This window comes from Copadichromis virginalis, linkage group LG11, assembly GCF_057382275.1.
Source record: "Copadichromis virginalis isolate Kocher_CV1m ecotype Utaka linkage group LG11, C_Virginalis_male_GT1.1, whole genome shotgun sequence".
In the NCBI taxonomy this organism is placed as follows: domain Eukaryota; kingdom Metazoa; phylum Chordata; class Actinopteri; order Cichliformes; family Cichlidae; genus Copadichromis; species Copadichromis virginalis.
The window spans coordinates 29,119,487-29,131,227 of NC_140628.1; the positions used below are offsets into that span (position 1 = coordinate 29,119,487).

General features: G+C 39.3%; 1 pseudogene across 1 annotated transcript; it reads left to right on the plus strand.

Annotated features, from left to right (window-relative positions):
- Window positions 1-1,676: 1,676 nt before the first annotated feature.
- LOC146698976 (uncharacterized) lies at window positions 1,677-2,947 on the plus strand (annotated as a pseudogene). The gene is made up of 3 exons (XR_014922738.1): window positions 1,677-1,777; window positions 1,929-1,987; window positions 2,121-2,947. The product of XR_014922738.1 is annotated as an uncharacterized LOC146698976 (transcript).
- Window positions 2,948-11,741: the final 8,794 nt, after the last annotated feature.

The window sequence follows — 11,741 nt, forward strand, 5'->3', positions numbered from 1 at the left end:
ACCCTGGCAAATACTGTTTGCTGATATGCGGATTGGGTTCAAGAGCGGAACAGTGAGCATTTCAATCTAAACAGTAAACACTCTTAATTGGATTGTGTGCTTATGTGCTTTGATGTGAATCCTCTAAGGACTGTATATTATTAGGCCTAATTGATTCTGATACATATTTACATGAGTTTAGAAAATTACCCCCCCCAAAATATAAATGAAAAAATAAATAAATAAAGTGAGTGGCTTCATCATGAGTCTAATTGCCACATTTGGTTGACACTACCATTACTGACGCATTGTGTTATTGAGGTGCACTGCAGACTTCCACATTCTTACAAATTAGGCCCAATGGAGGCAATGGGAGCCGAGCAAGAGGGCTCACCATCACCCTAAGGCTGAGAGGTAGAGCACTGAACTTCTTTTGCTAGCCTTGAATACTGTCACCTGCCTGCGGAGGGTGTGAGTCAGGCAAGCCAACCTTTTTCTCTACATATAAGTATTTAAAGTCCCCAAAAATGTCAGCCAACACAATGCCAATGCAGTCACTTTGCTGATGGGTAAGACACTAACACCACAGTGTGTATGTGGTCTGTGAGCGCTACAGAAATCCAAAAGTCAGACAGCAAAGTTCAAGACCACTCTAGCCCATACTTAACACTAGACAGATGGCGTTCCAAATGCAGGAGCAGAGGATTAGGTCTGGAGGTTGATTGAAGGTTTGTGCCACTTTTTGGCACTGTTCTCCTCCGGGTGACACCGTGGTGGAGGAAATAACACGAGCTCCTTGGCCAAGCGGGCATTCACATCTTTGGTTTCACATCACCTGCAATTTGAATTCCATTACTTGCCATGCCACACTTCAAATAAAGCTCGGTCCTATTAATTACCAAAGTATGGGTTCAGGGTAAAGGTGAACGTGCAATTACAGAATTAAATCAAGGCCCTGTTTAGCTTGTCAGTCCTGACAGAAATAATTTGGGTGAATTATTAAATGCTTCCACCGCTCTCAGCTGCTTCATTGCCACCTCAGAAATATCAAGCAGCGAGAATCCACCCTCTGCTCTTTCTTCTCTAAAATAAAACTGTTAATTGTGCTTATTTTAAAGCACGATTAATAGATTAAGAACTGTTACTGTTGTATGTAAACATCTTTGTGCCGTCGATGTTTTCTGAACCTTTTAATGAACGAGGTCAAGTTTAATGAGATCATTCTTAATCAGTGGTGGTACAGTGATCTTGCAGACATTGTATTTAATTATCATTCTTTTAGGTCCAGTGAATTAGAAGTTTTAATTAGCTACTGTTCAGATAATATTAAGTTCCGAGGTTATGCTATAATTAGCATATTGGGCTTGCAAAAACAGTCAAACTTACACAACAACGAATTTTATTTCAATCCAAACTTCTTCTGCTGTGTGTGTGAATAGAATTGTACCAGCTGTGGCGTCAGTTTGACCCGCACTCCTTTTTTAAATGTGTGTTTCTCTTTCCTTAAATGTAAAAAAATCCAAATGTCTTGTTTTGTAGAGTTCTGCTGCAAGCAAGCATTTTAACTAATTTTCTATAATGAAGCAATTTGCCAGTGGCTGACTAGATTCAGTGGCTGAGTTTTGGTCTCTATGACAACCAGCTGTCTGTAATTAGCAAATCAAGCCAGGGTGAGGCTTTAGGCAGTCCGAGTGGCTACAAAAGAAGTCAAGTGGCAAGTGTTCCAGTAATTGTGCTGTCATGAAGTTTATGCTGAAATAACTGCAGGAATGAGTTTTCTTCTCGTGGGTTTTCTCAGGTATTTAAAGCTTAAGGTTTTCTGTGGTTAAAAAACAATTACAGCTTCTCAGTGCTGTGCTATTTGGCTTACTGATTTTTTTTTTTTTTTTTTTTTTTTTTTTTGTGTGTGTGTCTGTGCGTTTTTTTTTTTTGTTTTGTTATTTTTCTAGCACTGTTGTGCTCCACTCTGTGTCAGCTGGTGGTGCATATTGTGCTAAAACAGCAAGAGGTATGTAGTGCACTTCAATGGATGCTGCTACTTTAAAAAATATATATAATTACCAATTAGTGGGTATATTTGACACTTCACAACAATGAACCAGCAAACAGGTTTGTTTTGTCTTTGTTTGTCTGTGCTGTAGCCCGTGCAGCTGCTTTGGGTTTGGATTATCCTGGCGTACATGGAGCGCCTGAACTCTCTGGACCAGCTTACCATGGAATCCCCCCTCACCCCTACAATCATGAATGGTTTGAGACTGTACCAAACATGGCCACCCCTCAACAAAATTGGCCAACTTTTCATAACGTGAGGCATAGACAAGCTAACCTAGGAACATCTGACAGATTTCTAATGACCCACGGCACTTACGGACCAGTTCAAAATGAATACACAACAAAGCCAGAGCACGGCTTTCCCAGAGGACAGTCGGTCAGTAACCGCGGTTCCAGTTTTAAAGGGGTCATGCGTGTTGCACTACCAACACGAGCTGATGCCCCTAGCCAGTTTGACCTTGTGAATAGGGATCCTCAAGGTCACTTGGTTGTCTATGGTGAACATGACCTTGTTGTTGATGAGTCCGTCCCAAATAGACAGGGCATTTTTCACCATGCACTCCCCCTGCCCCAAAACTGGGGTCATGGTGCTTACCAGAGAGCTCGAACTGTACATGGCCTCAGAAGAAAAGGGCCTGTCCTTGGTTCAAATCACTTTAAGAAAGTCCATGGAGCAGCAAAGACTAGTTGGGGTCCTCCTATGTTTGGTAGTTGGAGATACAGATTTCCTGGCCTCAATGCTAAACAGTTTGTTCAAGGTACCCCAACCCCCTTGGTGGTCTGAGAGACATGAAATCAGATCCCGTTAGACTTATTCAAATGAAAGGGTCTGACATTAAAGGCCCTGGCATATAGCTCTGCTGTCTTGTCAGATGGTGTTCCTTTGACCTTTTTTTTTCTTTTTTTGAAGTTAACAGGGAGGCTTTTTGTGCAGGGTGGGGGTGAGAAGTGAGTCTACAATCTTTCACTGGAGACAAAGGGAAGGGATGTCCCTCCTACACTTATCTGTGTACAAGCGCCTATATTGTGTGTGGTTTTTTTTTTGTTTGTTTTGTTTTGGGGTTTTTTTTGTTTTTTTCTTCACGTGTAACTCCAAAATGAGTGATATTACACACCCTCTACTGAATATAAAATTTGTAAAATGGTTATGGTTCTCTGGGGGTTTTTTGTTGTTGTTTTTTTGTTTTTTGTTTTTTTAAAACACTCTCCCACCGCATTATAAATGACTCACTGGGGCCTGGATGCTACCACAGTGCCATCTGTTGGTTCCAATGGGTAGAGAGCCTTTGGCTCACATTGTTGTACACAGGTGCTGCTTAATGGAGGGTCAGCCTTTGACAAATCCCATAATCTGTTTACAATCTGTTGTTTGCAAGTACTAGTAGAGGCTATGCTAATTTTTTTTTCAAATAGCCTTGGCATTTCAGTGATGGCATGCTGCACTATTGGTCTGGAGTTTCCAATTAGATAATTCAGACCGTGCAAATTGGTATCACTCATTTTATAAAACAAAACTTTTTTTTTTTTTCCTCACCAATGCAGAACATTGTCAGGAATTGCTGAAAGTTTGTGTGAAATGGTACACTGACCCATAAATCACTCAAGAGCCTAAGAGTGGGTTATGCGCACTAATCTTGAATGTGAAGAGGGAAACTGATGACGGAACAAAAATAAACCAATTAGCTGTTTGTGATAAGCAGGAAGGAAATCAATCACGGGAGGGTGGAAAAAAGAATTCAGTAGCTGCAGTGAGTTTGAACCCCACCTGGCAACCTCGCATGTGTTTATGTTGGGCTAAATTCAGCGAACAAGTGAAGACCCTTTCAAAATATATTTTGCAAGACAGGGAAAGGAAGGACAAACTTTTCTTTAGTCACTGATGGCTACATTAAAAGTGCCACAATATCCTGTGATCATTTGCCTTCTTAACCTTGATCAATAGCTTAATGACCCTTTTTACCGCTTCGAGGAGGGAAAGGAGGAGGCAGGGGGATTTACTATGTTTAAGCATGTGGCGAGCAGTAAGGACCCATCACCAGGAGCTCACTGCTGCTAACAAAGAAATCTAGCTTTCCAAATCTTATGACATCAGAGCTTCTTTCATGCAACACAGTTTCACTTGACTTTTGTAATGATTAACACAAGCTCTTGTTTTAATTAAACATGCCAAATTAAGGCACTTTTAGTTGCTTTAGTTGGTGACATTCTATTACTTTTCATTCTTAAATATTCCAGTAAATCATTGTCACAATTGTCAGTTGTTGTTGTTTTTGTTTTGTTTTTAAACTTAATTTTGCTGCTGTGTTGTGAAGAGTTGAGGCTTCAGGCAGACTTAAGTCAGCACCTCATTGATAGTCTCAAACGCAGCTAAATAGGCTCTTACTGCAGGGCCATTAAATCAAAATATATTTCACGCATTTTGTTTTGTATACACGGTGTAATTATTCGCACTATTAATTTCACACACTTGTACATTCCACTTCTTACTGACTTGACCACTATTGTGTACCAAGATTTGTCTGCGACCTAGGCTAGACCAGGCTTGCTGGGCTCTTTATCATGTCTGTTAGAGAAAGCATTTCTGCTTGCCTGAAAAATGTGTAAACACTGAGGCACTGCATTTTCCCTTAGCATCCTAAACAGTGCCTGCAAAATGGAAATAAATAACTCAAGAACTTTTCAACAGGATAATGGTATACAGTGTATGAAATCACCTGTCTGTAATTAATAGCTCGTGCATAAATTGAGGATAATACTGCAACTTTGCAACAAACCTTCACTATATAAACCAGGGGTGGGCAACTCTAAGCCCCGAGTGCCGGTGTCCTGCAGGTTTTAGATGTGTCCTTGATCCAACACAGCTTTTTCAAATGGCTAAATGGCCTTCTCAACATGTTTTGAAGTTCTCCAAAGGCTTGGTAATGAACTAATCGTTTGATTCAGGTGTGTTCAGGGTGATATCTGAGACCTGCAGGACACCAGCACTCGAGGCCTGGATTTGCCCACCCCTAATATAAACCATCCCACAGCCACCAATCCACCAAATGCAATTTTTATTTATTTTTTTAATAAACTAAATTATATCACTTTGTGGTGAAGATCGCTCATTTCAGGACCCAAGATCTGAAGTGATAGTTTAAAATATTTCGGTGGGCATTTTTGCCATGTGGGGAGGACGCACAGCAAAGGGCCCTGGGTTGGAGCAAAACCAACCTCTCTGCATTGAACCTTTGTTTTATGCTTCTATTATATCAAGCAGTGAGATAAATATATATTTGATTTTTATTTTTATTTTTAAAACATTATTACTCAACATTATTATTATTATTATTATTATTATTATATATTTACTGATATTGTAACCGCTAGGTTTTAAGTCCTTTTTTGTTTTTTTCATAATCACCTCTTGAAGCCTCCAATTTATGCTCAGCCTGCAGTGAATATGAGCTAAATGAACAGTCTTTAAAGAAAGTTGTAAAAACCAGCTGAGCCTAGGAAATTAATCTGAGGAATCACCAGACAACTAAAATAAAGAAACCTTTGTGTTACATTCAGTGTAGGTCAGTCTTTTTGAATTTGCTGTCTTTCAATTAAAAGAGAGAATTTATTTTCTTTAGCCACTGAAAACTGTTCCACTGAAAAAGTCTATTTCATTTCAATTAATTTTTATTTATACAGCACCATTTCACAACAGTCACCTCAAGGCGCTTTATAATGTATATAGAAAATCCCAGCAATCCCCTAGGAGCAAGGACTTGTGACAGTGGAAATGGGAAAACTCCCCTTTAACAGCAAGAAGCCTTAAGTAGAGCCAGGCTCAGGGAGGGAGGGCCATATGCTGTGACCGGTTAGGGGTGAGGGAAGGAGAAGAAAGCAAAGAAAGATGGGACAAGAGGCAGAGTTTAAAAATTACTAATGATATCATGCCGTAGTGTATAGCTGAAGACTCTGTCTCGCATTCTGCGTTTAAAAACTCAAGGAACAAAAAGCAAGCCTGCAGTCTGAGAGCAAAGTCCTTTGTTGGGACAATATGGTGCTGTTTATGTTTTAAAAAATATGATGAGGCCTGACTTTTCAATGTGAGAAAACACATTTTAAATGCAATTCTAGATTTAACAGTGAGCCAATGAAGAAAAGTTAATGTGGGTGGTCTTTCTTTCTAGTCTGTGTCAGTACAGTCAGTATTTGCTACAGTGTTTTGGATTAACAGAAGGCTTTTTAAAGAACCTCTTAGAGCAGGCCTATAATGAATCGCAGTAAAAAATGCATGAGCTAACTTTTCAGCATTACTTGCTGACAGGATCTTTCTAATTTTAGTAATATAGCTCTGATGGGGGGAAAAAATAGAAGTAGTCCTACATATTTGTTTAATGTGTGGGTTGGAAAAATGGCTTCAAGATTCCTCACAGTGTTGCTTGAGGCTGAGATAATGCCATCCAGATTATCTAGTATCTGGTCAGACACCATTTACTAATAATTTTAGATTAGAGGAAAATAACTTTAGTTTTTGTCTACATTTAGAAATAGGAAGTCAGAGGGCATCCAGAACTTTGTGTTTAAGCTCTGCTTGTCATGTATTTGATTTGTATCAAATGGCTTCATAGATAAATAAAGCTGGGTATCTTATTATAAAAATGAAAATGTATATAGTGTAGGGAAGAAATAATGGTGGGGAAAGGTGTTGGTCCCAGCACAGAACCCTGTGGAACTCCATAAATAACTTTAGAGTGGAAAAACTCTTGGCAGCTAATATTCTCCCACACATTCTTATTTCAAAGAGCCAAAAAAGGGTGGGAGGAGCCTTAAAATCTTAAAATATTTCAAATGTATTTTTTACTGCTTTAATTTGACTTTTAAGTTCCACCGCAGGTTTATCGCAGTTTTCCAGGTTACCCAGTCCAGAGTGTGTTCCACTGCATGTTGTGACACACACCTCTTTTAAAGCAATGCTGACTGTCTTCCGTTACAAAGGCTCAGTTAATAAGAGCGTGTATGTGCTGTGTGTTTTGAAATGTGTGTATTTCCTTCTCGTGTTTCTTCCCCTCCTCTTGTTGTCCCACGCAAGGCTCTCACTGAGCTCACTATAGCCTGCCAGCACAACTGACCTGTGGTAAGGGGGAAATCAATAGTCAATTCCATTTTGCAGCCAGCGTGTGACAGGTACTAGATAGGAGTGGATTGGGTGCATGTAAGGAGCAGGAGCGAGAGTTGGAGCTTGTCTGACCCTCTCCTTTCCCTGTCTTTCTCTCCCTTTCCCTCCCTCACACACAGTGGCTCACAGGCTCACTCAACCAACCCGCAAGGTCGACACAGCAGTGTAGTGCCAGAGGCCACGCTCAATAGTGTAACACAACTCGGGGGTGTATACACACATTAAACACTGTCAATGGTGAATGTGGTTGTGCTCATAAGGGAACTTGTATGACAAGCACCATGAATGTGCAGAAACATATTATGAACTTATTATGAAAATTTAGTTACTGACAGTTTTTGTTTTTAATTGTTGTTGTTGTCACACATTTTGTGCAAGTAAAGCCGTTTACACAAATTGCATTAAACTAAGACAGTGATCACACTATTTGTTCCCAAGCATGTTTAATCTCCAAAGTTCGTTTGGTTCATTTGACTGGTGTGGTTGCTGTGTACTATTTCTGGTCAAGGTTTAGTGTTCTGCACCCTGGTGCACTTCACACTTGTGAAGTATGTAGGAAGTCCTGCGCTTCCTCAACGATGGTGCTCTTTGTAAAAACTGCTTTATTAAGTAATTTACACATCTATAAGGCATGTGATAGAGCAGTGTGTCACTGTTTCCAAAACTGCTCCGATTATACCACAAAGTGCAAAATCAGGAACCTGATTGTCCTCCATAATCTAACGTTTCCAAAGCAAGTTAGTCTCAGGATTGTTTCCAACTACTCTCTTTTGGCTATCAATACCATCATTGTGTTTTATCTCCAAAGACCAGGGACAATGAAAGGCGAGTATGCCTAAAGAATATCTGGGGCCAGATAGCACAATGGGAACGCAGGTTTGCCGGGAAAAGGTCGGTGGCAGTCTTGTTTAGGCATAGACCAAGGCGACTGTGCCACCCTAAGTGCACTCACAGATATAATCAAACTGACAGACTTACAGAGATTTAAATTAGGTATAGAATACATGTCCACATAAATCCTACCTGCCAAATCTGCTTTTAATTGTGTAGCAAAGCAAGCTGAACTCAAGTCATGCTAGCAAAAAATAATCGTTAAAACTGTAAATTGGACAGGGATAATGAACAATTTAGGAAGCATGTAGGATAAGGTCTTGTCAGGTCTCTCTTTGGTTTATTTAGTTCAACTTAATACATCTATTTTCTTCTACTCATTTGAAATGTAATTATTTATTAAAATATTGCAAATATGGTAAACATGCCTGCGTAATATTAGGATAGCATTGAATAGCACTGAAATATCAGGAAGCATTATCACTGTGAACATGCAAGTACACTGGCATTAGCATTTCACTTAAGTTGAGTCTCAGAGCAACAACATGGCTGTCATATTTTTTTTTTAACACAAAGATATATTTTTTTTGAATGCCCATCCTTTTATTATTTGCATTAGTTTTTTCCAGTTCCATTAGTTCTTTCAGCCTCTTCTTCAAAGAATGACGTGTGTTCTGCTTTTCTGGAGGTTTATATTTTAATAATTTGAAGCTCTGGTACAATTATACAAATGGACTGGAGGTAGATCACTTTGAAATATAATTTATAATAGGCTCTTTAAATAAATAATTAAAAAGAACACATATTATGGACTTTTTATTCCCAGTGTTGTGATTCAGTTCAAAAGCATACAAAAATGTGGGACACAAAACAGGCAGGTGCAAGAGCAACCAAAATGAGCTTTAATAACAGAATCAGGTACAAAGAACACAAACACGCATCTGTCTCTTTCTAGCTATATCTCTATATATTGAGAGGAAGAGATGGAAATCACAACACAAACCAATAAGCTGGGAAATAAAAAGCTACGGGGAAAGAAACAACAGCAGGACAAGACACGGACTTAAAAGAAGTGGAAAGTAGAAGTTAAGGTTGACTAATTAAACACATGTGAAACAAAAAGGGTAGGCTGAAAATCAAAAAGAAAGAAAAATTAAAAGTAGGAAGTAAAACCAAAAGCTACCAGACAAATAAATAACATAATGAAACAATAAACAGCCCCCCACAGACTTCAAACCATCATGCAGACTTTTGCTTTAAAACCTACAAATACTAGTGGTATCATTGAAATTGAAAAAATTACAGTCAACAAAAAATATAAATAGATTTTTTCCTATTATAGACAGATAGAGATATCTTTTGCTAGTCTCTTAAACATTTTTGACAATGTCCTATGCAGTCTATAAAATAAATAAATAAATCAGTATATTGACAAATGCAAAAGTAAATGTAAAGACTGTTACCCAAATATTTCCTATTTTTACTTTTAACACATGAGGAGATGTGTCATGGTGGAACAGCAAATGATAAAAAATGAAGAGGAACAAATCCAGTGAGTGGATGATGGCCATACATTCCTAACAACAAAAACTCATCGGTGAAGAGAATCAGGTGCCAGTAGTGACCTGCCAGTTTCTTAACTAAAGGATGTTGGACCCTGTTGGTCAGACATGTAAACATAGGTGATCCAGTGGAGATAATTTTGCCACTGTATGTCCTGTGTCGCACAAAGGAGCAGATGTTGTTCCTGGAGCTGGATTGATGGCCTTTTAAAGCTCCTTTCCACTTTCCTTTTGTAACTCCATGTGTCCTAGTACCTCAAATACACACTTAAGACTGCTCTGAGCTGTGTCTGCTCAGAGACACAGCAAACGTTATTCTAATGGCTTGTATTGATGTGGCATCCTAGAGGAACTACCTGTGAAACCTAAATGGGCTGCAGGTACCAGATCATGCTACCAGTAGTGACAAGACACAACTGGTAATGGGGTGAGAGGGCTTTTTTGCGCAAGACAACAGTCCAGCCGCTGCAAGGTACAGGCATAGGCAAAGCTGTGAAAGGAAGCTACTGGATGCAGAAAAATGACATCGACTGACAGCACACCAGCGAAGGCAGCTGCAGGGGGGTGGCTGCAAGATGTCCCCAGTCTGCTACCAGACCCCCACTGGAAGATGAACTGGTTTAGTGGGCAATTATGATGCCAGCTGACAACCCTGCAGTTGACCTGATCGCCGGTGGAGATGCAACAGGCTAAAAAGCCGAAGCAGGAAACACCACCTCACCTGGACAATGAACTTATTTACATAGAACATCTGCAAAACTACACAAGCACACTTGTATGTTGAAGCTACAGAAGATGAAAAAAAATCTAATTATTATTTAATCTAATCATCTAATTATTCTAGAATTCCAACTCCAAGAATGACTGGTTTTTTTTAAGTTTGTTGTTTCAATGTACAGTAAAAAAAATTCAATATTTGATTTTACTTTTATTTTTGTTTTCTTGCATGTACTTCTCATTTGAAATCCCCTTGCAACACTTTCTGGGGTTCCAGACCTGTGCTTAGACCAAGCCTTTTCAAAACCCTCAGTTTCTTCTTTCAGAGGTTCACTTCCCATTCAACTTTAATGTTGGCCATATTGCCTCACTTTATTGTAAGTCCGTTATTGATCAAATGCAGAATTCATTATTGAGTACGTGAGCGTGAGCTTCCAAGTCAGCAAAGCAGTCCATCATGATGTTGTATGTTCACTGGCAAATGGTAGTTTTGGTTTGCCATCAGTAAATAGGTTGTTAAGTTTAATGAAACAAAACTAATAATTTTGCCAACGAAAATCAAATCAGTGCAATCAGTATTTTACATAACTGGTAGTAAAGAATGCTGAATTCGACTTATCAGGCTGAGTGCAGCAGTAGAATATCACTCTTGTAACAGAGGGCAATATTCAGCATTTCAGTATACACGCTTAGCACAATTACAGCAGTTGTGACTGCAGTTCACTATAGTATTTCACTGTATAGAAGCAGACAGATATGAGATGACGTTTACAGCAGTGTCTAATTTGGGTTAGTCGAATTTTTAATGCGAATGAGAATCTAAGGAGGAGACGGCATTCTGTTAAGCATAGGACAAAAACCGTAATCAAACCTAGCAAAGCTTCATCAGTTCAACTTGGCTTCGGGGCCCTCGGCTAATTTTACCGCTCACTGAAACATAGCGTGTAATACCCAGTGGATGGCAAACGCTTCGTTCATTATTGCTGATTAGGGGAAAAAAAGATCAAGCAAAATATGTCAACTCATGATAACCAGTTAATGTGTTTTTAATTAATGCTTGCTTTTCTTTTCTCCAGGTTGATTCCTACCCTAAAACCTACCAGTGCGTGTATTTAATTCCTCCTCCAGCAGCTTCTTGATTAACAGTTAGCTTCCATTATGCTTTTGAGGGCACGAGAGTGACCGTGCAGGGATGCGGCTGTTAGATTAAAAGTGGAGTGGGTGAGCTTGCTGGGTCTCCTTGCATGCAGTGAAATGAGACCTAAGCCACAGATTCATTTTAGAATTTAATAAGCTAATAATCGTGATATGGCAACTAGTTTCAAGTGTCCTTGAGGGGGGGTTCAAGGCACAGTTTACAATCCCATTTAAGAGCTTGTTCTATTACCATGCTGACAAAGTCTTAGACAGGCTCAGAGAGGGAGATGAGTGCATTTTGAAGCTACTTC